At 52.8% G+C, this 21,708-nt stretch overlaps 1 long non-coding RNA gene across 2 annotated transcripts in view; it reads right to left on the reverse strand.

The window, feature by feature from the left end:
* The window catches only part of LOC121668044, a 46,197-nt gene extending 25,565 nt beyond the window's left edge, over positions 1-20,632 (reverse strand). Inside the window, exon 1 of one of the 2 annotated variants that reach the window (XR_006017236.1) lies at positions 20,454-20,632. This is a non-coding gene — a long non-coding RNA (uncharacterized LOC121668044). Of the gene's footprint in view, positions 1-2,017; positions 2,968-20,453 lie in introns of those variants that run through there. The other variant, XR_006017235.1, reaches the window with a different exon arrangement.
* Positions 20,633-21,708: the final 1,076 nt, after the last annotated feature.

A 21,708-nucleotide genomic window follows, 5' to 3' on the forward strand; every position in this document is an offset into this window, starting at 1 on the left:
TAATTACAGGGGAGCCCGGGAACCTCAGGGGAGGCAGAGGGAAAAGACAGACTCGGTGGAAGAGGAGCTACGTGGTTTGGGAACTAATAATGCAAGGAAAGGCGCGTGGGACAGCTGGACATGCAGCAGCAGAAGCACAGCTCAGGCACCAGGATTTGCTTGGAGGGAGCACAAGTCCAACATAGGAAGGACATGGAGAGAGTCCAGAGGGAGCCATGGAGATGCTCCAAGGGCTGGAGCCCCTCTGGAGCCAGGCTGGGAGAGCTGGGGGTGCTCACCTGGAAAAGAGAATCTCCAGGGAGAGCTCAGAGCCCTTTCCAGGGCCTAAAGGGGCTCCAGGAGAGCTGCAGAGGGACTGGGGACAAGGCATGGAGGGACAGGACACAGGGAATGGCTTCCCAGTGCCAGAGGGCAGGGCTGGATGGGATATTGGAAGGAATTGTTCCCTGGGAGGGTGGGCAGGCCCTGGCACAGGGTGCCCAGAGCAGCTGGGGCTGCCCCTGGATCCCTGGCAGTGCCCAAGGCCAGGCTGGACACTGGGGCTTGAAGCAGCCTGGGACAGTGGGAGGTGTCCCTGCCCATGGCAGGGGTGGGATGGAATGGGCTTTAAGGTCCCTTCTGACCCCAAACCATTCTGGGATTCTGTGATCCCTGAGCCCAACTGTGGAAGAGGCCGTGGTGGGAGCTGTGGTTGGGAGTTTCGATCCTGCCAGCCACGTGCATTGAAGCGTTGGGAATGTCCCCAAAAGACTGGTGGCTTGCTGGAGATGTTTTAATTGTTCACAGTTATTTGTTTCCTTCTGTTTTCTGGGCTTCCATGGTTTGAAAGCTTCCTGCTCGACCAGCAGCCCTGGTGACAAACCTTTTCGAGAAAAGACCCTTTTGAAAGGGCTAAAGCAGATATTCTCTGCACCAATGTGATTTCAGAGCTGAGATTTAAAAGCCAGGCAAACAATGAGCTCTTGCTATGGACTGGGAGCTCTGGGCTTCGGTTCTGGAATGGGGGAGAAGAAATCTTCCTCTACCAGTGAAACCTCGGGTGCTGCAAGTAAGCAAATCCCATCCCCAAGATCCCCAGCCCCCAAACACACGTGTTCCTTGCTGCCCTGCTGCAAAGCTCCACATCTTCCCTCCTCCCACCCACCGGCTGTCTCTGCTACAGCTCCCAGCCTTTCCCCAGAGCCTGCTCAGCAAAGGATGCTCTTCCCCAAAAGAGCTTCCCACAAACGCTCTCCTCTCTGCTGAGGAATGCTCTGACACCAAAGCTGCTGTTTTCCCAACCTCTTCGAATCACAAAAGTTGGAAAAGCCCTCTAAGATCATCGAGTCCAGCCTTGCACTGCCAAATCCATGACTAAGCCTTGCTACCCAGGCTCTGATTTTTGCCCATTTTTTGCTTTTCACTCTCCATCTGCAGAGAGAGAAGCACTGAAGCAAAAATTTTGCCAGCAGATCAGTTTTCCACCTGTGCCAGTAACCCCACACCAGAGATGTTAGTGGAGGTGAAAGGGTTAAGGCAGGCTGGGGATAAAAGCAGTGGATTTATTAAATGAAGCAGAAAATCCTACTGTTTTCTTGCTAGAAAACATTTGCCTACTCCCCTCCCGACTTCTATCAAGAGCCCTGCAGGAAATCAAACTGTTCAAATCTGCTTTTCTGGTTCCAGTGGTTCCTAACAGGTCAAGGCACTCTTTGGCCAGCAGCAACCTCTTCTTCTCCCTCCCTCCCTCCCTCCCTCCCCATCTGGCACGGCAGGGGTTTACCACCCATCCTTGATAAAGATCTTTTCCTCCCGGTGCCTGATTGGGGCAGAGCAAAGGAGCAGAGAACATCCACGAGGAATTCCCGCATTCCCCACGGCACCCTGAAATCGCCGACTCCTTCGACCACCGCGTTTTTCCAGCGCTGGCAGGAGAAGGGGGAAGCTCATTTTCGAGGAGAAGCAGTGGGATGCCTCGCTCCCTGCGCGCTTCCTCCTCTGCAGAAGGAGCCGTATGGCAGCGCTGAACTGTACTCACTGTGCTGGAATGACTCGGCCTTCTGGCTCTCTCCTCCAAGGCTGCCCAACTGTGCAATTGCCACCAAGCTGCCACCTGCCTGCCTGGCACACGCTGTTCCCCTCCCCGGGGCTCCAAACTTCTGCAGGCAGTCCTTTCCAACCTCGGATTTAGGGTGGTCTAGCTTGGTGCGGCCACCCACAGCACTGTGGTGTAGGCAGGGGTGTTCCTGCTGGTTCTCTCCAGGTCACAGCCCCCTCACCACGCTCTGTAAACCAGCATTTGGAGCCAGCTCATCCTCCTCTTCCTCCTTTCCAGGCCCCATCATGTGAATTCTTGTTGTCTCCTTTGGGTCAGGAGGCTCGGGAATGATTTTCCCCCTGTGTGGCACCTACCCCCTCCAAACTGAGTGAAATCCAAGGCAGGAAAATCCAAAAAAAACTGATAATGAGTTTAGGGGAACGTCAACATCCGGCGGGTCCGCGTCACGTTGTGTCACACCTGATCCCACATCCCAGCTCAAACCATGGGATGCATACCCTGCTCTCCTCTGCACATCAAAGTGGCCCCAGGGTTCCTGGCAGCCCTGGGTAGCAGCTGATGAATCAGAAGCTGCTCTTCTCCTTTGGGTCACCTCCTGGAGTCGGGTGTGTCGAGAGGAGAGTGGTGGAGGACCAGCTTTGGCACCTCTCACAATGGGATCCTTGGGGTGTCCTGTGCAGGATCAGGAACTGGACTTGATGGTCCTTGTGGGTCCCTTCCAGCTCTGGATATTCTGTGATCCTATTCCCACCAGCAGAGCCACGTGTGGAGCAGATAGATCCAACAGGGATGGTCATAGACCTCAGTAGCTGGAAACAGCGGGAAAAGGGAGCCTGAAGTGCTCTGAAAATAAATTCGACCCCAGGAAACACTCTAAGGGAAGCCAGGCAGGTGTTAAATCAGAGCAGCAGGTATCTGCCTTAAGATCTTGTACACAACAGTGTTAACGATAAAATCCAGGTTTCTGCTTTCCTATGAAAGAAAATAAATATTGGAGCCACTCACCATTACAACCCAAGCAGGACCTGGGTGGGCTGCCAGGTGAAAGCTAAGATTTTACATGGGTGAGTTAAAAACCAGTAAGATCTCATATTAAAGAAAAAACCCTGTTTGGTGTTAAACTCGGTGCGGTTGGACGGCGAGGCTCGCTTCACTCTCCAGAAAGCAGATCCCCAGAGGGTTTATCTGCAGCTTAAGCAGATCCCTTTACAAATTAATCCAGTTCCACTCTCCTGGGGTACCTGGGATTGCTGCTCAGCAGCTGTGGCAGTCCAGGCTCTGCCTTGGTGTCTGGCACATCCTCCCTGACTCAGGGGAGCTCAGATCGATCCAGCTCCACGCAGGGACCAGAAACGTGCCCTAGGCAGCTCCAGCACAACCAACCCCCTTTTCCCTGGGCTCAGCTTGCCCAGCTGCAGCATCAGAGCTCATCACTCCTGCCCCAAACCTGCAGAGTTTGCGGGCACACAATCGGACCACCCAAAGGGAACGGAGGAACCTCTCCCACGCGGGTGAGAGCCACGCTCGTCCCTCTGGAGAGGTGGTGGCTCAGCAGAGCTCTGCAGGATCCCTGCCAAGCACTGAGTGTGCCACAGGATCAGGGGCTGCTGCACAGACAATGCAAGGAGAGCGCCCATTAATTCGGCTCGCTTTGCACAAAGTCTTATTTTTAGTGCTCGCGAGCGGTGCCAGATTGGCAGCGTTATAAATAGAAGGCTTCTATTTATCCTACAGTCTCGGCACCGCCGTGCTAAGTCAGTCTGACGACCTCAATAAATCCAGATTAGGTGCTCTCGAGGCTGTGCCACCACAGAAAGAACATCTCTGTGCTCAGGCACGGCTGGGCAGGCTGCTGCCCCTGTGCACCAGCCCGGGGCCTTCTAGTGTGTCTTGATGTGACACGAGCTGCCGTTCAAGGGAGACAGGGGATCCCCCCTCAGTCCTATTGAAAAGGTGATTCGGTACCTTATATTTTGGGGGGTTGAGGTTTTGGTTTGCCTCCCGGGACAGGGAGCATCCCACTCCACACCCTGTCCCTGAATGATGGCCAAGTGCCGCTCCGGGCCGGGTTCAGCCAGCTGAGGAAACCGTGGTGTCCTTGACATCACATCAGCTGCACCCATGAGGACAAAACACCAGGGCTGGGAGAGAGAGCAGCTTGCTGTTCTGGAAAGGTGGGGGGGAAAAGGGGTAGAGCAGGAAAAACAGTGTGGTTTGAATGAATAACTCCCAGCCAATAGTAAGATGTTGTTTTTCTAACAAGCTGACTGTCAGTAACAATTAAAACACCAAATCAGAATCCCAGAATGGTTTGGGGTCAGAAGGGACCATAAAGATCATCTCATTCCACTAGCCCAGGCTGCTCCAAGCCCCAATGTCCAGCCTGGCCTTGGGCACTGCCAGGGATCCAGGGGCAGCCCCAGCTGCTCTGGGCACCCTGTGCCAGGGCCTGCCCACCCTCCCAGGGAACAAATCCTGCCCAGTATCCCATCCGGCCCTGCCCTCTGGCACTGGGAAGCCATTCCCCGTGTCCTGTCACTCCAGAACCTTGTCCAAAGTCCCTTTTCAGCTCTCTTAGAATCTCTTTAGGCACTGGAGAGGGCTCTAAGGTCCCCCTGGACTCCTAACAATTCTTCCCCTCTTAAAAAAAACCCCACCCTCTCCAATTCCCTTCCACTTGTTTTCTTTCCTTTCAGGGAGTGGTTGGTTCATTCAATCTGTGGCATCATGACAATTCCCAGCACGACAAGCATCTCCTAGTGGTCACACACCTCCCTTTGAACTGGTCGTGCTGGTCCCAGAGGCAGGGAGTGCTCCTCCTGCAAAGCCCGGCCTTTCAGGATGCCTGCTCCCAAAAATGCCACCTAATTCCTTATGCATCCACCCAAGCCCCTGCCCTCCTCCAAACCCCAGGCACGCTGCATGCCTGGAGACTGACTGGTCTTCCTCTAGGCTCTCAGCCAGGGAAGGGCAAGGGGAAAAGGTTTGGAAGCTCCAGTTACCTCCCACTAGCCCAGGTTGCTCCAAGCCCCAGTGTCCAGCCTGGCCTTGGGCACTGCCAGGGATCCAGGGGCAGCCCCAGCTGCTCTGGGCACCCTGTGCCAGGGCCTGCCCACCCTCCCAGGGAACAATTCCTTCCCAATATCCCACCTAAACCTACCCTCTGTCAATTGGAAGCCATTCCCCCCTCAAAGCCTGGATCTGGAACAGCTGCTGGAGAGTCTGGAGGCTTGGACTGTATTTTGTGGGCAGGGGAACAGAAGCAAAATGCAAAGTGAGACAGGTTAGCAAGGAGAAAGAAATAAAAATAAATTAAAAAATAAAAAGTAATGTTTAATAAAATAAGTAAAATCTATAATAAAAAAAATAAAATCTATAATAAAATTTGAAATAAATAAATAAATAAAAAGTAAGAAAATGAGAAAAAGCGAGCCAGGCCTTGTGGGTTATTTGCCAGGCATTGCTGCCTGGGCTTAGAGTCACAACCCTGAGCACTGAAAACCATCACAGAGCTGCCTGTGCTGCTAAACAGGGATTTCAGCCAACTTCCCAGTGTTCAGGCGTGGCCCTGCATCATCATCACGTGCCAGGATGGGATGAGGATCTGGGATTCTGGGATGAGGGCTGCTGGAAGGCACACGGGCGCCGGAGCTCCCTGGCAGGCGACGCTCCCATTTCACGGCAGCTCCGGAGGTTTCGGGATGAGTTCCCTGTGCCTGAAATGAAAGCAGCAGCTCTCAAAGGCTTTCAAAAAATTTAAAAAAAAATTAAAAAAAAAAAGTAATTTTGTTGAAATGTCTATTTTGGGATTAAAATCTCCAGTCTCTTCAGGACAGAGGCGATATTGTGCTGCATAGGGCAGGGGCTGGGAGGGTGAGGCTCCCATCCAAGCCACCCCAGCTCTCATCCCCCCCTTCCCGGAGGCATGGAAGCACTTTGGTACCCCAGCCACCGAGCCAGAGAGACAGCACAGGCTGGGACCCGCAGCTCCTCCGCGCTTCCCGCTTGGAACAGGGAAGCGGAATAAAGAGCTGAAGGCACCCAAACGAAGCTGTTAATGGCTTGGCAGGAGGGTGGGGTGTCCTGTGGCTTGTTAGCACCCCCACCTGGTCTGTCAGCACCCGCTGCCCTTCCAACACACATCCAGCTCCCGGGCCACGCTGGCTCCTGCCAGGACAGCAGCTTGTGCTTTGGACATGGCAGCCCTGGCACGCTCTGCCTGCAGCCAGGTCTCCTCCTGTTTGCTCCCCATGTGAGGAACCTCTCACCAGAGCACGCGGAGGTGACACTTTAGCTCGTTTTCCACTCATTCCGCCTGACTGGAAGCGACCTGAGCCTGGAGAGAGCTCCTGGCTCCCAGCTCCTGCTGGCACACCCCACTCTGCGGGGGTCTGGTCCATATTGTGCCCATCCAAGGCCAAGCAGGGCACTTGGCAGCAGTGCCTGTCCCTCTGGTTCCTGCCACAGAGCCGAGCTCCCAGACGCACGCCAGGGTGCTCCAGAGGAGGAGCAAAGAGGCTGGACAGCTGACAGCTAGGTTGGCTTCCCTTGGATCCGTTCCTGAGCTGCCAGCTCAGCCAGACAGAAGGCTGCTTCCTTCTTTATTTCATAATTAAAGTGAAAAGCATCTTCTGGGAAGCCCATTCTCCTCATTTACCAAACGATTATTTACAATAATCACTGGTTTGCCCAAAGATTTATGCCTTCGGGACCCTTGAGAGGGTTTTCTGCTCCACCAGCCCTTCATCACTGGGGCTGAGGATGGCAATCCCGAGGGATGGAGCACACAAGCCCTGGCAGCAGCTGGAAAACACTCTTTTTCTCTGCTGGAACTCATTTCCAGCCCAGCTGTCCCACTGCAGTGACCATAAACAAGCTGCAAAGCAATTCCTCCTGCTCTGAGTTGTCATACTTCAAAAAAAAAAAAAAATCCACAGAGCAAATCCCACTCTCAACCAGAGCCAAAGGAGACCTGCTCCAGCACCAGCCCAGCTGGGGTAAGTCAGTGTTCCATCAGCATGAAGCAGTTTAATCCATTTATGCCTTGTTCAGCAGGAAGACAATCCCCTCCCAGACCTCTGTTTCCTGCACGACCACCAGCCACGGGCAGAAAAGATTGGAAGAGGATCTTGTCCCACCTCATCCCACAGAGCCCTGATGGCAATCCCAAGACTGTCCCCCACTCCAGAGCTGAGGCAAGTCCTGCCAACCGTGATGTGCAACACGACAACGCTGAGTTCAGTGCAGAAGGAACACGGGATCCGTCTTGGCTTTCTCGTTTCAAATCCTTGGAGATGGGCTCAAGCGATCCCTCAAGCTGAGCACAGGGTATTTTCTTCCTCGTGCCTCAGCTTCCTGCCACAATTAGGGGAAAAAATCCTTCCCTGGGAGGGTGGGCAGGCCCCAGCACAGGGTGCCCAGAGAAGCTGGGCCTGCCCCTGGATCCCTGGCAGTGCCCAAGGCCAGGCTGGACATTGGGGCTTGGAGCAGCCTGGGATAGGGGAAGGTGTTTCATGGCACGGGGAGGGGGGTGAATGGGATGAGCTTCAAGGTCCCTTCCAGCCCAAACAATTCCAGGATTCCATCCTGACTGTGCCCAGAGGAAAGCGTTATCTGGATGGGCTGCCTTTGACCCCCCCGCTCCATTCTGGTCTCTGGCAGGAGCAACAATTTGGTGTCACTGAATCAAAGCGGCCCCTGAGTGTGCAGTTTATGTATTTCTAGATCATTAAGCCTTCTCCTAGCGACAGTGTTTAAAAGCCATGATGACGTTTCATTCCTTTCACCCCCCCCGCCGCTGTTTGGCTCTTGAAAATTAAAAGATGAGCTTTGTAAATCTCACCGAGAAGAGGGAACTGTCACTTCAGCTTTAGGAGAAAAGCCAGCGAAGAAACAAAATTCCTCTTTTGGCAGAGGAGGAAAAAAAATTCCATTATTAAAGGCTTAGAGACAAAGGCTCTCAACACAATTAAAGGCAAACCTAAGCCTTTGAAAGCAGAGGGCATGACACTGGAATACACACAAGAGGTGGAGATGAAAGCCTCCATTGTGGGGCTGCTGCAAAAGTTAAAAAAAAAAAAGGAGAGGAGAGTTTCAATGGATGCATTTGCCTAAACCAAACTGGATGAGAAGCTTCCTAGAGAAGGGCTGGAGCCTTCCCATGTGTTTACACAATGCCAAGAGCCGCTGGGCTCGGTCTTAATTAGGATCCTGGGGCATTACTGGAATAACTTGGGGAGCGAGGGTCACAAGGCTCATTAAGCGGAAAGAAAACAGGGCTCCAATGTTTTCTGTGGGAAATTTTCCACCTGGGAAACCTAATCTTCCTTTCCAGCCTGCTAAGCTGAAGCAGAGAATGGTTTTGGTTTGGCATTGTCGAGGCGTTTGTCACTCAGGAGAGCCGGCTGGGGACGCGGTGCTGCTCTCCGGGCACACGGGTGACTCTCAGCCCAGCAGCGTTGGGAAGATGTGGCCACCTCTGGAAAACACTGAGTTTTCCTGGCCTCTTGCAGCCTCTAAATTAAGAGCACCAGATCCAATGAAAACCCATGTCCAGGGTGACAACGTTGTTGCTTTGCTCCAAAGCCCGCCCCTTGCTCTCGACCCCTCTACGTCCAACCAGCAGCACCACGAGCCAAACGCTCACCGTGAGATGCTCCCAACCACCATGGAAAGGTCCAAGACCCCTCACTGCCATTTGTCAAACCCTGTGCTGTAAGAGACCACCAGCAGCACCCCATAAAATCATGGATTTGCCATCCACCCTCTGCTGGCACTGCCCAAAGCCAGGCGTGGCCTGGCCCTACGTGGCTGCACCACGCTGGGGAGAGGACGAGCCTGCTGTCCTAAACTCTGACTCCTCCCTGAGAGGCTCAGATGGCTTTAAAGGAGAGCAGCTGCCTCTTTGCTGTGGATCATGTGGGCTACAGCAGCTCATGTGTCTCTGGAAGGGGATTCTCCAGTGGTGGCTGGTTTTCCCCACCTTTGTGTTAATACAGGCAGTTTAACTTTTGTTAGTGCTGGGTTTAATCCAGGCCTCTGCAGGAAGGGCAGGAGTTACTTTATACCCAAGCTCAGCACCATTACTGGGAGGCTGGAGGGGGAGATTGTGTGGTAAGGACAGTGCACAGGCCCCCTAGGAAGGTCTATCATTACAGATACCTGGCTTTTTAATCCTAATTCTCCTCTCCACAGAAGCTCCTGGATAGCTGAGCCTGTTTTGGGATGGCTTGGGTGAAGGCCAGAGCCATGCCAGGCACGCTCACATCCTGCTCGTAGCCACAGGACAGGCTAATTCGCTCTCCTCCACTCTGAAAATAAAAGCAAGGCCCAAGGATGGGTTTAGATTCCTCTTTTTTGTGTGTTTTCCATTGGTTGGTTTCGTCACCAAGGAGACCGAATTCCTACACTTGCTGTTTTAGACATTTCCCCGGAACATAAATCCCGGCTCCTGTGCCAATGGCCGTCACAGCACCATTACGTAAGGAACGTGGTGTGTGCTGAGCTGCAGCTTTGCTCGCTCTACCTGTGATCCGCTGGGTTTTTATGGCCAGCCAAAGGGAAAAATGACATCCTCTGGGTCTGCTCCCAGCCCAGCGTCGCCTTGAATCACTTGCCTCATGCCCACGTAGAAACCTTGCAGAAAACACAACAGGGCAAGGAAAATAATTCCTGGTGTGCTCCTGCAACAGCAGCTGAGGCACGAATTCAGAAAATACCACAGTTACCAGGCCCCTTCCTGACCCCAGTGAGCAGCAATGCCTCTCTCTGTGCCCTAATCCTGGCTGGTTTTTGTCCCTCCCCCCGATCAACCCCACTCCTAAGTGGGAGATCAGTTTTCAAAGCACCACACAGCAGCACCATGGGATGGTGTTAATGGGAATTCTGTGCCCGGGATGCCTTTCAGAGCACAGGCCTTGCCAAGTTTATCCCAGAGTCCTGCAGGACACAGACTGTCTCATGTTGTTTGCCTGATGCCTGTCACACTGGCCTCCATCTCCATGGCAATCCTGAAAATCGAGCATGTGACCAAAAAAACGGGAGGCAGAGCTCCTGCGAGGAGGGCAAGGCGATGCCTGCTGCAGGATGTCGGACCAGGAGATAAGCAGGATGTTTGCCACGGGTCAGGGATGCCATCAGGGCTCTCAGAGCTGTGAAACCTCACCAGGAGCCCACGGTGGGTCACTTATATAAATGGTTACCTAATGCCGTGTCTTCCCGGATCTGCATCCCAGGGAACTGATCCGCCGGAGAGGCCGCTCTGGGAACGCATCGGGGAAGATGTGCCGGGAGGAATTTGCCATCCTGAGTGCCGGAGGTTTCAGAGGTGAAGGGCGCTGCCTCTCTGAGCCCCACAAAGCACCCCAAAAGAGAAAGCCAGCGAGCTGTCGTGCTGTGCAGCAGAGAGATGCCCCCCTACACCACTCAGTGTCTCTGCATTTGACCTCCTAAGCTCCCAAAATGCAGCCCAACCACACCTCAGGGCTGGCTTTTTACATCAGCCCCTCTTCCTCCCTTTTCTAGAATCAGCAACAGAACCCTTTCTCGAAGCAACAGCTGGTTTCCATGATCTTATTTTCAAGCCAGCTCCTTAACAGATATTCCCTCCCCCTCCTCCCCCCACCCAGTTTTAGCTGTGTTTCTCCCCCATCTGGTCCCTCTGTGCTTGGAGGAATGCCAGTATCTCCTAGGACAGAAAAAAAAGCTCCTCTCCAGTTTGGGATTGCTGGGAAAACGTGAGCAGGCGGCTGCAGTGTCTGTGGCCATTCTCAGCTCCAACCTTGGACCATGCCAGGGGGCGTCCAGCAGCTCTGAGCCTGTGCCTGCTGCTGGGTGAAGGTGATCTCCAGCCCCCTCGGCATCTCCATGGACCCCTTGGGCCAGTCTGAGGTACAGAGAGAGAAGCTGAGTAGGTGACACTGCATGGAAAACCATCCCAGGGGCGGTTTAACCTGTTTGCTGACCTCAGGCATTACTTTCCTTCTTCTCTTCTCCCCCCCAAAAATGAAACACAGCAACTTCTAAAGATGCTGGTGAGGGTAGAGGGAAGTCCTGAAAGATTTCTCCATAATCCATGAGGTTGTGGCACCATTTCTCACCTGTTGAACACTGCACCAGCTCTGCTTGCCTGCTCCATCCTGCTCCTGAGCCAAGCAGCAGCACCACTTTTTTTAGGATTGGCAAGAGGGAGTACGTAGTTTACCGTTTCTGGCTGAACCAGACCAGACAAGCATCCTGGAAAACATCAGGAAATCCAGTCCAGGATGAAGTAAAGGCTCTGGGGCACTTCCCATTGTTGCTGGTGCATGTGAGGAAAAGTTCCTTTGTTTTTAGGACAATAGCTTCCTTGCCTCCAGGGATCCTGGTTAGATCGCCCCTTTCTTGCCTGTGTTACAGCTCAGGAATGAAAAACAAAGAAGGAATTGAGGAAGGCCAGTCCAAGCAACCCCAGGAAAGGGTGGGTTTGTGCTCCCCTGAGCACGGGCTTTGTTAGGGCAGCCAGGGAGGTGTGAGATTATGGCAAAGGGGATTTTCCCTGTTGGTCGAAGCCACCTCTTCCCCTGTCAGGCAGGAAGCCCGTGGCGAACCCCTCTGGGTCCCTTACGGTGGCCACGGCTGGGTTTGTCACAGGCTCTAGGCTAACAAGACCCACAAGGGACAGCGACATAAAATCTCCAGGGCTCAGGGCCATCCCGGGAAGCTGCAGGCTCAAAAAGCAGGGTGAGCCAGCTCAGGCTGCCTCTCTGCCAGCGGGCTGTCTGCATCCAGCTCCTGTCCTCGGCTGCCTAATCCGAGGAGACAGCAAAGACACTCACACCGACAGGCACACACCCTCCTGGGAGCGTGGCCGTGACTGCCAGGGAAGTGTCTCCACAGTGGCTGAGCATTCCGAGCTGGGAAGGGGGGGATGCCCAAGCAGGTGAGGAGGCAGCTGGTTCATGCCACACTGACTTGGCAGGACAGCGAGTTGCCCATTGAAATCAGCACAGCCCAGAGAGGCCTCAGGTGGAGAAGAGAGCCCAGGTTACTTCCCAGGAGCAGCAGAAAGGATTATCCTGTCCTTAGAAACACGTCGTGACACGAGTTACGCTCTTCTTTCAAACCAAGAAAGAACCACGGAATTGTTAAGGTTGGAGAAGGCCTCCAAGACCAAATCCAACCATTCCCCTAGCACTGCCAAGGCCACCACAAAACCATGTCCCCATGGGAACTTTTAAACACCTCCAGGGATGGAGACTCCACTACCTCAGGCAGTCCCTCACAAGGCCTGACCACCCTTTCCATGGAGAAATTCTTCCTGCTGCCCAACCTAAACTTCCCCTGGCACAACTTGAGGCTGTTTCCTCTCAACCTGTCCCTTGTTCCCTGGGAGCAGAGCCCAACCACCCCACTCCTGTCAGGGACTTGCGCAGAGCCACAAGGTCCCCCCTGAGCCTCCTTTGCTCCAGCCTGAGCCCCTTTCCAGCTCCCTCAGCTGCTCCACAACCTCCTAACCCTGTCCCATAACACACACAGGCACATTTTTAGACCCAGTTTAAAGGGATTCTGGATCAATCCCAGCCACCAGTAGGGCCTCACACCCCTAGTGCCTCCCCACCCTGGCAGTGAGGAGATTCCCAGAACTCCAGGTCTGGCTTTGCTCTTTCAGCCTCTGGACACAAAACCAGGTTTTAGAGGGCGATTCAAAACCTTTCTCCTATTAGGAAAGATTAACAGCCCAGAAAAAGCTTTTTTAGGGTGACATCTATCCCAGTTTTGTAACGTGAGGGGGACAAATCCTTAAACAAAGCCAACAGTAAGGAAGCCATAGCTTGGAAAGGACCTAGCAGGCTCCTTGGATCCACTCTGCACTTCAAACTGCCCCCAGACCCCCAGCCTTTGCTCATCTCCCGTGTGTCCACACAAACAGGAGAGTGAAAGATGCCTCTCTGCTCCCCCATGCATACCCAGCATCCCCAGGAACAGGATTTACTTGGATTTTCAGGAGCTGGACAAAAACCCCTCAATTTTCTGAAAAAAACCCACCCCCAACAATAAAGTGAGGTTTTTGCCTCACTGTCTGAAGCTGGGCTGCAGGGAAGGTTTTAGCGCAGGGACATAAGAGAAGGATTTCAGACCTGCAGTGAGTCTCGCTACGAGGGGCAGATGAAAGCAAACTCCCAGCATGGAGGGATAAAAGTCCTGATGCAACCAAACAGCAGGATAATCTATCCCCTTTTGAAGCACCTCTGGAAGCAGGAATGGGGAGAGCAGCAGGGTGAACCACAACAGAGTGAGGTGAATGGGTGTATTTTGAAAACCGAGTTGTGTAGTGAGGAGATCCATGGCTCCAGATGCTAAATCCATGCTCCACTCCTGATGTCCTGCTGAAGGGAGCAGAGAGGCTCCTACTCATTGCTTATTCCCTGCTCCAAGGCTTAACAGCCCTCTGCACCACCAATAATTAATTGTGGGGAAGCAGTGAAATTAATTAGATGTTAGGAAGCTTCAGTTAGGCTGCTTTTCTCCAAGGAAGAGGAAAAATTTAGGACTCCCACCTCCTTCAGGGCCACCAGCCCAGCTTAGCTGAGCTGAAGACAGAAGTTAAGCCTGACCAACCACAGCAATCCTGACCTGAAAGGGACCAACAAGGATCGAGACCAGCCCAACAATCCCACCCTGTGCATCCCTGAGAGCATTGTCCAAATGCCCCTGGAGCTCTGGCAGCCTCGGGACTGGGACCATTCCCCGGAGAGCCTGCTCTAGGTGCAGAAAAGCAGCCCCAGGCCTTGCTTTCAAGACTTCCAAGCAGCAACCTCAGCCAGGGAAAGCCTTGCTGTGCCTTCTGCTGCTCAGCTGTGCAAGGCAGAGCCTCCCTTCCCCTCTGAACCACCTCTGAGCATCCCTCTGCTCCACAGACGGATGGATTGGCCTGGATGTGTCACAGAGCAAGGCAAGAGGCAGACCCCAGCACGTGGAGCAGGGAAGGAATCCTTCCTCTCCAGAGGAGCTGCACCTGGATTTCATTGAACTCATAGCAGGCCATTCCCAGAAAGGCTGCAATCTGGAGCGAGCTCCGAGCTGATTAACAACCAGGGTCTTGAGGGATTGATTTGTGTGGGGGAATTCATGGGATTCAACCAGCCTTGCTCAGCCAAGTCATGATTAAAGGAGATAACAGCCTGGAAATACCTGGGGGCTAAAAAAAATCCGATGGCACATCGCTGTGGGGCTGCCCAGAGGCCAACCTGCAAGTCTGGAGATGAGGCAATGGAGACAATGAGCAGGAGGCTTGGCCTCACTGAGGGTGTTGTAGCAGCAGAGGGTGACACAGGGGGATGGCCAAGAAGGAGGACCCGCTGTACGGTCCCAGAGGGGCTGCGTAGCTCCATAAAGCCATCAGGAAGGCGTGAAAAGCTTCCCTTTCCCACAGGAGAGCAAGAAAGGGCTGTCCATCCAGCTGTGGGTCAGACCCCAGGCCGGGGGCTTTCCTCCCAGCGTGGTGGCCCCAGAACAGCTGGCCAGCTGCAGATGGGCACGGCCTGCTGCAGATGGGCACGGCCTGCTGCAGCATCCAGAGACCCCAGGAGCTGTGGGGGGCTGCCTCTGCCCGGCAGCCGATGCCATCTGTGGGGTGAGGCAGCAGGACATCGATTCAACTCTCACCAGACAAACAACCTCCCTCTGGGCTCTTCAGCGCAGGGCTTCAGTCTTCTGCGTTAATATTTTAACAGATTTACAGTGGAGTCGCTCAGCAGGGAGGTGAGGGCAGGGATGCAGAGAAGCAGGAGGGGAAGCACAGGCTGGGAGGTTTGGGGTTTCTGCAAGCAGGCTGTGAAATGAAGGTTTTCAATCTAAAGAGGCTCCCACTGTTCTTAGTTCTCGTTAGCACTGCACCAAGAGCAACACGCTGGGCTGGAGTCTCCAGCCTGCAGCTCGAAGGAGGATGAGGGATCAATCATGGCATCATTTAGGTTGGAAAAGCCCTCCAAAGTCATCGAGTCCAACCATTCCCCCAGCACTGCCAAGCCCACCACTAACCCACATCCCCAAGTGCCACATCCACACGGCTTTTAAATCCCACCAGGGATGGGGACTCCACCACTGCCCTGGACAGCTGTGCCAGGGCCAGATAACTTCTTTCCATGGAGAAATTTTTCCTAAAATCCAATCTAAACCTAAACCAAGATGAGCTGGGCTGTGTAGGAAGCACAGCCACCAGCATCCTATGGCTTGGGTGAGGCGTGCACCTCACCCAAAAGTCCTCTGCTCCCATTCAGCAGCACAAAAACTCCTGGCACAGAGGTTTCTCCATGGTTGCAGAGCACATTCTCCCTCCAAAATATTTCTTTCCCATTTTTCCCTCTACAAAGCAAGCAGCACACAAACCACAAGCCAGGAGCTAAGCTGTTCTCAGCCATCACGGCCTTGGAAGAATCCAGGCTGATTTACCCCAGCTGGGAGGAGGCATCTGCAAACTGGAGACATTTCATCACCACGTGGCTGCTGTGACAGCTTGAAAGGGAATCCTGCAGCACGAGGGATCATCTGTATCCCAAATCCCAACATCCTGTGCTGTCCCCTGCCTCAGAAACCAAGTGCTTTTGGCGAGTTCATTCTCAAGACAAAAAGTTTGGGGTTTCCAGTTTGTTCTTGAGCAGCCTTCATCTCCTCTGCACGGTGGAAGGAAATGCACGCTGCTCCTTTTTCCCACAAAATGGGAGTCTGCTACCGAATCCAATATAATAAACTTTGTTTTTCAACACAGCTGCTGCTACATCCTCTGCAGACCTGGCCATCAAGTGAGTGAGCTTTCATGGAAAAGTCAGGCAGGAATTCCACGGCTGCAGAGGCTCCAGTCACCTTTGAAGGGTGTTCTTACATGGAACTGAAAATGTTGCATCCAGGACAAAACTATAGCGTCCCACCTCTATCCCACTCTCCTAAACAAACCTCAGAGCCCATCAGAGAGCTTTGATAACGAATAAAATAACCAAACCTACCCCAAAACCCAAAGGGAGAGTTACAAACAGCACCTATTTCTCCTTGGAATGACCCAGACAGATTTGAGCACCAGCATTTTCACCCCTTTGTCAAGGCTGGTGATGAAGAACATCTCCTACCCCACCAAATGCATGTAAAACACAACTCCACCACACAACAGTCCTGAACCCACAGCGCCAGGAAGACTGCATTTACTCCGAGATTTCCAGGAAATGACTCAATCAGCAGAGGAGAAACACTGTATTGAAAAAAGGGAACGGGAATTTAAAGGGATCCTTTTCAAGTTAACCAACAGAGCCGTCTGAGATGCAGAAGCCGCTGAATTTGCCCTTGGGCTGTGGGGAATGAGTCATTTTCTTTTCTCTCTCAGTATAAATGTCATCCCTTAGCGACTTCACCTTTTTCCCTGCATTGCTGGGAGACGGGTGTCGGGCACTGCTTAAGGGTTTTTAATTTAGGGAGAGGGCTGTTGGTTGCCCAGCTGGGTGTTTATGATGGGATTTTTCTCTCCTGTGCCTGGGGCTGGAAGCAGAGGGCCACCGAGGAGGGTCTTCTCTGCTGCTTTGGCTGGCTCAGGCAGGGACAGGAGGCATGTGGGGGGACCTTGGAATGTGGTCTGCAGGGCAGATGGCTCCAGCTCTCCACTGAAGTGCTGCCTGTATCTAAGCACGACTTAATCCCTGCCCACAACTCCATGCTTTCGAGAAATGAGTAACAGAAGGGCACGTTTTCTACCCAAAGATCTCAAAGGGAGCCTGAAACCCTAGGAAATAAATCAGCCAGGAAAGGGAGCTGAGCCACAGCAGCACAGGAGACCCTAACCCTGACACATCCACATCCCACACAACAACCCAGGACTCGGCAAGCCCCACGATGGTTTAGATCTCTACGTGTCCCATTTAGCCCGAGGACTGACCCAGTAACCTAGGAGGCTCTTTCCAGCCAAGGTCAAGGGTCTGAGTGGAGCCTGCCTCCAGCAGGAAGATGAAGACCACAGAGATGCTCCAAGGGCTGAAGGCCCTCTGCCCTGGAGCCAGGCTGAGACTGGATGTGTTCACCTGGAGAAGGGAAGGCTCCAGGGAGAGCTCAGAGCCCCTTTCCAGTGCATAAAGGGGCTCCAGGAGAGCTGCAGAGGGGTTTTGGGCAATGGCCTGAAGTGACAGGACACAGGGAATGGCTTCCCACTGCCAGAGGGCAGGGAGAGATGGGATATTGGGAAGAAATTCTTCCCTGTGAGGGTGCTGAGGCCCTGGCACAGGGTGCCCAGAGAAGCCATGGATTCCTCACCCCTGGAAGTGTCCCAGGCCAGGCTGGACAGGGCTTGGAGGAGCCTGGACTAGTGGAAGGTGTCCCTGCCCATGGAATGAGATGGTGTCTTGGGTTCCTTCCAACCCAAGCGTCTCACTCGTGGAAGGAAAGCACAGCACAGACCAGTGCAGGATGGCACCTCTGCTCTCAACTCTGCTGCTGGAGCTGGAACGAAGAATGGGGACATAAAACTTAACAGGAATCTAAAGAGGTAGAGAAAATTGGTCCATGAGATTTCCTGCCAGCCTGTGTCACCAATCTCCCGCTGCTGAATGCGCACATCCCAGCAGGAGAGTGGAAGAGAAGGTTTTGCAGCAATGAGTAAAACAAGAATTCCCCTCTCTATTTGAAGCCTGCCTTGCTCGATCTGCACTGATGGCAGCCTTTGCATTCAGGCCGCTATCTGAAGCTTTGTCCTGCTGTCTTCCCACTGTGGCACCACAGGAACAAGACACAGTGGCCCAGGGAGGCAACCCTGCCCTCCCCGCCTCCCTCACGCCCAGGAGCACATGCCTCACCCCTGCCCCAGAAACCATTTTTAGGGAAGCTGTTAAACCAGGCTTCTTGCTGGCTCCTGCCCTTCCATCATCCCAAATAACTTCTAATGAGGTCAAGGATGGAGTTATCAGCCTCCAAGGAGCTCTGAGGTGTTCACAGAGATGCAGAACCCAGCTCCGGGTACCTTCACAGGATCATCCCTTCCTTACGTGGCTGAAGGAAATTCTTTGCCTGTGCTTTGGCTTCCAGCAAGCTGAGCAACACAAGAAGCTGCTCTGCAAAATGTGTGCCTAATCCTGGAGAGCTTTTTTTTCCAGCTGACTTTTAATGAGATATGGTCTCCCTCCCCACCAAGCTCCCCTTTAGATCAACTTTGTTCCCTGCCTGGCGGGTTGAATCCCCACCAAAACACATCTCAGAAGCTGCAAAGGAAAGCATAAAACACACTTTCCCCTCTGGAGCAGCAGCACAGCAGAGAGGCAGCTGCACCCTGCACTACAGGGACATGCTGGGCACCTAATTGCACACACACATCCCCACTAATTCATCCCCTAATTCATCCCACGTGTGGATCCGACTGCGGAGCCGGCCCAGCCCAGGCTTTGAAGCAGAGCAGATGTGCCCCGGTATCGGGAAGTTATCAGCTCCACGAGGCCTCCAGACAGCCAGGGGACACAGTTGCCTTTGGCTGAGGATGAAGGCATCTTTTCTGCTTTGGACAAGGGCAGCTGGACTCAGCTCATGCTCCCCAAAAACCCCCTGGGCCATCGGTGCTCTCTGTACTCAGCAGGGTCTGACCTGCATTGCAGCCACAGGCCCTCAGGTTGCCCCCTCAGCAGCCAGGGCTTCCAAAATTGTTGGGTTTTGTGTGTCTCCATACACAGCTGCACTCCCAGATTTCCACCTGGCACACTCAGTCCCTTCTCAGAAGGCCCCTCAGGGTGGTCACGAGCCCCTGGCCTGCTCCAGGCTCCGTGTGTGCAGCGTTGCCGATGGAGAGCAGAACACAGAGTGACATTTTTTGGACACTTCCAAAGATGCTGACTCCACGCTGGGCAGCCTGTTCCAAGGCCTGGCCACCTTTTCAGTGAAAACATTTTTCCAGTTATCCAACCTAAACCTGCCCTGGAGCAGATGAAAGAAACACTTTCACTGCCTGGCTCTGAGCTACGGCAAACTCTGCTCCTCCCCATCATCAGCGAGGGTTCTTCCGTGACATGCAGAGGGTGGGATGCTCCCAAATCTGGCAGAAATGGTGAATACAGGACTGACATGCTCAGGTGAGGAATCAATTATGGCCGCAATGGTGCAGAAATGTTTTCAGCATCAATGAATCCCAGAATGGTTTGAGTGGGAAGGGATCTTAAAGCCCATCAGATCCCATGGGCAGGGACACCTTCCACTATCCCAGGTTGCTCCAAGCCTCGCCCAACCCAGACTGGAACACTTCCAGAGGTGCGGCAAGACTGCTCCTGTCCCATGGGAATACTCTGGCAATAAAGGGCTGGGAGGAAAGCAGCAAAAAAGATACAAAGCTCCCCCTAAAGATATGACTTAATTGCAGCCTGCCTCTCTTTGAGGTGCAAAATTCACAGCTGTCCCTCACACATAAACGTGGTGGACGCCTCTAAAAGCATCTTTTGTCCTGTCTTTTGTAAGAGAAGCTTTAGTTACAGCAGAAACTTCACCAGAGTTTTCAGGGAGGTGGAGAAAGTGCCTTGGTAACCTCCAGAGTAATTACAGTGTTCAGTTTACCCTGAAGCTCCTGAAGGCCGAAGAAATTGCTATGGGCAATAAATAGAAACGGGTGGTCTGAGAGCCTGGCCTCCAGCACAAAGTCCATAATTTCAGACTGGCAAGGAGATGTTAATCTGTCTTTCTCTCTCTTTTTCTTTTTTAAGCACCATTTGAAGTGGTTTTGCTTAAAAAAAGCCCATGTCAAACCTAGCCCACTCTTTACTCCAGCACAAGATTTTTTTTCACTTGATGTATCCTTGAGCTGCTGTTCCAGCCCAGGAGGATGGTGGCTCACTGGCTGCCTCAAGATAAAAAAAAGAAATGCCTAAGTCTCAGCTCTCCTAGGACCACCTAAAATTCACACTACCATAATAATTTCATTAGATTCGCATTACCGCAGTAATACCATCAAATTCCCACTAACCATACATGTGCAGGAGCATCCATGGACAGGACATGGACACAGGACAGCAGCCCAGAAAACCTCACAGCTCCAAAGCCCAGTCACCTGTAAATTCCCAGATGCTGCTGATCATGAACCACCTCAGTGCAGAGGTGGATCCCGATTTTACAAAGGCTGGGAAGAGCCAAGGGGAGTTTCTCAAACTTTGTCCCACTCCTCCAGCTTCCAGCAGCAAATCTATCCATGACATGACACTGGCTCCTCAGGGAGAACTAGGAAGCATCAGAGCAGAGATTTTGCCAGCCACAAAATGCTCTTTTTCCCCTCCTCTATCGCGTCCTGGGGTTCCCAAGCAGGGAGATGTGGAAGAGCTGAGGAGTCCACATGGGGTTTTTCCCAGAACCAGCCTAAATTTCAGGCTCTTTCCCCAAGACACACAAATTTGCAGCTGGGTCAGAGAGCCCAGGCAGCCCTTCCAGTTGATACCTTTCAGGATGGAAATGCCTCTTCTGTTTTTGTCAAGCAGGAGCCACTTGTCTCCTCTTCACATGGCAACTCCTCCTTGCCAATGGGGACGGCCTGGGACAATGTGCCTGGAGTTGGGAAGGATTATCCATCCATCTGAAGGAAGCAGAGCAGCTCCACAATTTCTGAGCAGGCTGCATTGCCTGGCACAGGAGAAATAAAAGGGATTAATGAAGGCATTGGCAGCACAAAGAAAGCACGGACAGGTGCCAAGCCAAAATACAGGACCCCAGGGATTTAACTTCCCTTCTGAAGCACCCCTCACCTTTCACCAGGCTGCTCTGCCACCTTTTAGCTTCTCCTGCTTGAAGATGTGGTAGGACACTCAGCCTGGTCGTGCCTCCAGCCACCTGCTGAACTTTTTCTGACCTCACTTGCCCAGTCCTGATCCCACTGAACTCCACAGGCATCTTCCTCTCTTTGTTACATCAGGCTGACAACACTTTTCTTTCTTACAGTGCATTCCACCCCTCCCTCTATTCCTTACTTTTCCTCTTCTATTGATCCAATTCCAGCATCCCTCACTGATGCCAGAGCTCACAAATATGGGATGTAACAGCACTTTACGGCTCAATATTGATGTAAAAGTTGAAATGAGCTGCTCTTACATCAGATCACCCACATTTCATCTTCCTTGGGAGGCTTACCCCAGTAAACACCTAGAAGTGAATCACCTAATCCTACTGAAGCACTGATAGGAGATCGAAACCCACAAGAAAAAGCCTAAAACATCCTCTGGTCCAGGCCGGTTCCAGGTGTTTTGAAAGCAGGTCCATGCAGAAAATCCTGGTGACATGGTTTAATGCTGGGCTTGGCAGTGCTGGGTCAGTGGTTGGACTCGGTGATCTCAGAGGGTTTTTCCAGCCTTAATGGTTCTGTGATTTTACCTTCAAGCCTCCCCAAAGGCAGTTGCACTGTGACTCTGCCTGGCTTTAAAAATCAGCTCAGCTGAATTGATTTTCAGCCAGACAAAAAGCCTCACAAAAGTAAACATGACTTTTAGTGTGAAAAATATGACCCTGTTACTCGTCATCTGAGGATTTCTCTGTCTCTGAGCACTTCAAAAGCCACAAAACTTCCAAGTCCGCTCAGCTTTTGCTCCAATTTCCTGGGAATTCTTGCTGATGCTTGGCTAGGAGTTGGCTTACCAGGGTCACTCTTAATAAGAACGGGCTTGATTAGACCATGCACCACGCCAGCGAGGGCAATCAGACCC

Source organism: Corvus kubaryi, unplaced genomic scaffold, assembly GCF_017639235.1.
Source record: "Corvus kubaryi isolate FWS band 111438036 unplaced genomic scaffold, C.kubaryi_AGA036_p1.0 37383, whole genome shotgun sequence".
Classification (NCBI taxonomy): Eukaryota; Metazoa; Chordata; class Aves; order Passeriformes; family Corvidae; genus Corvus; species Corvus kubaryi.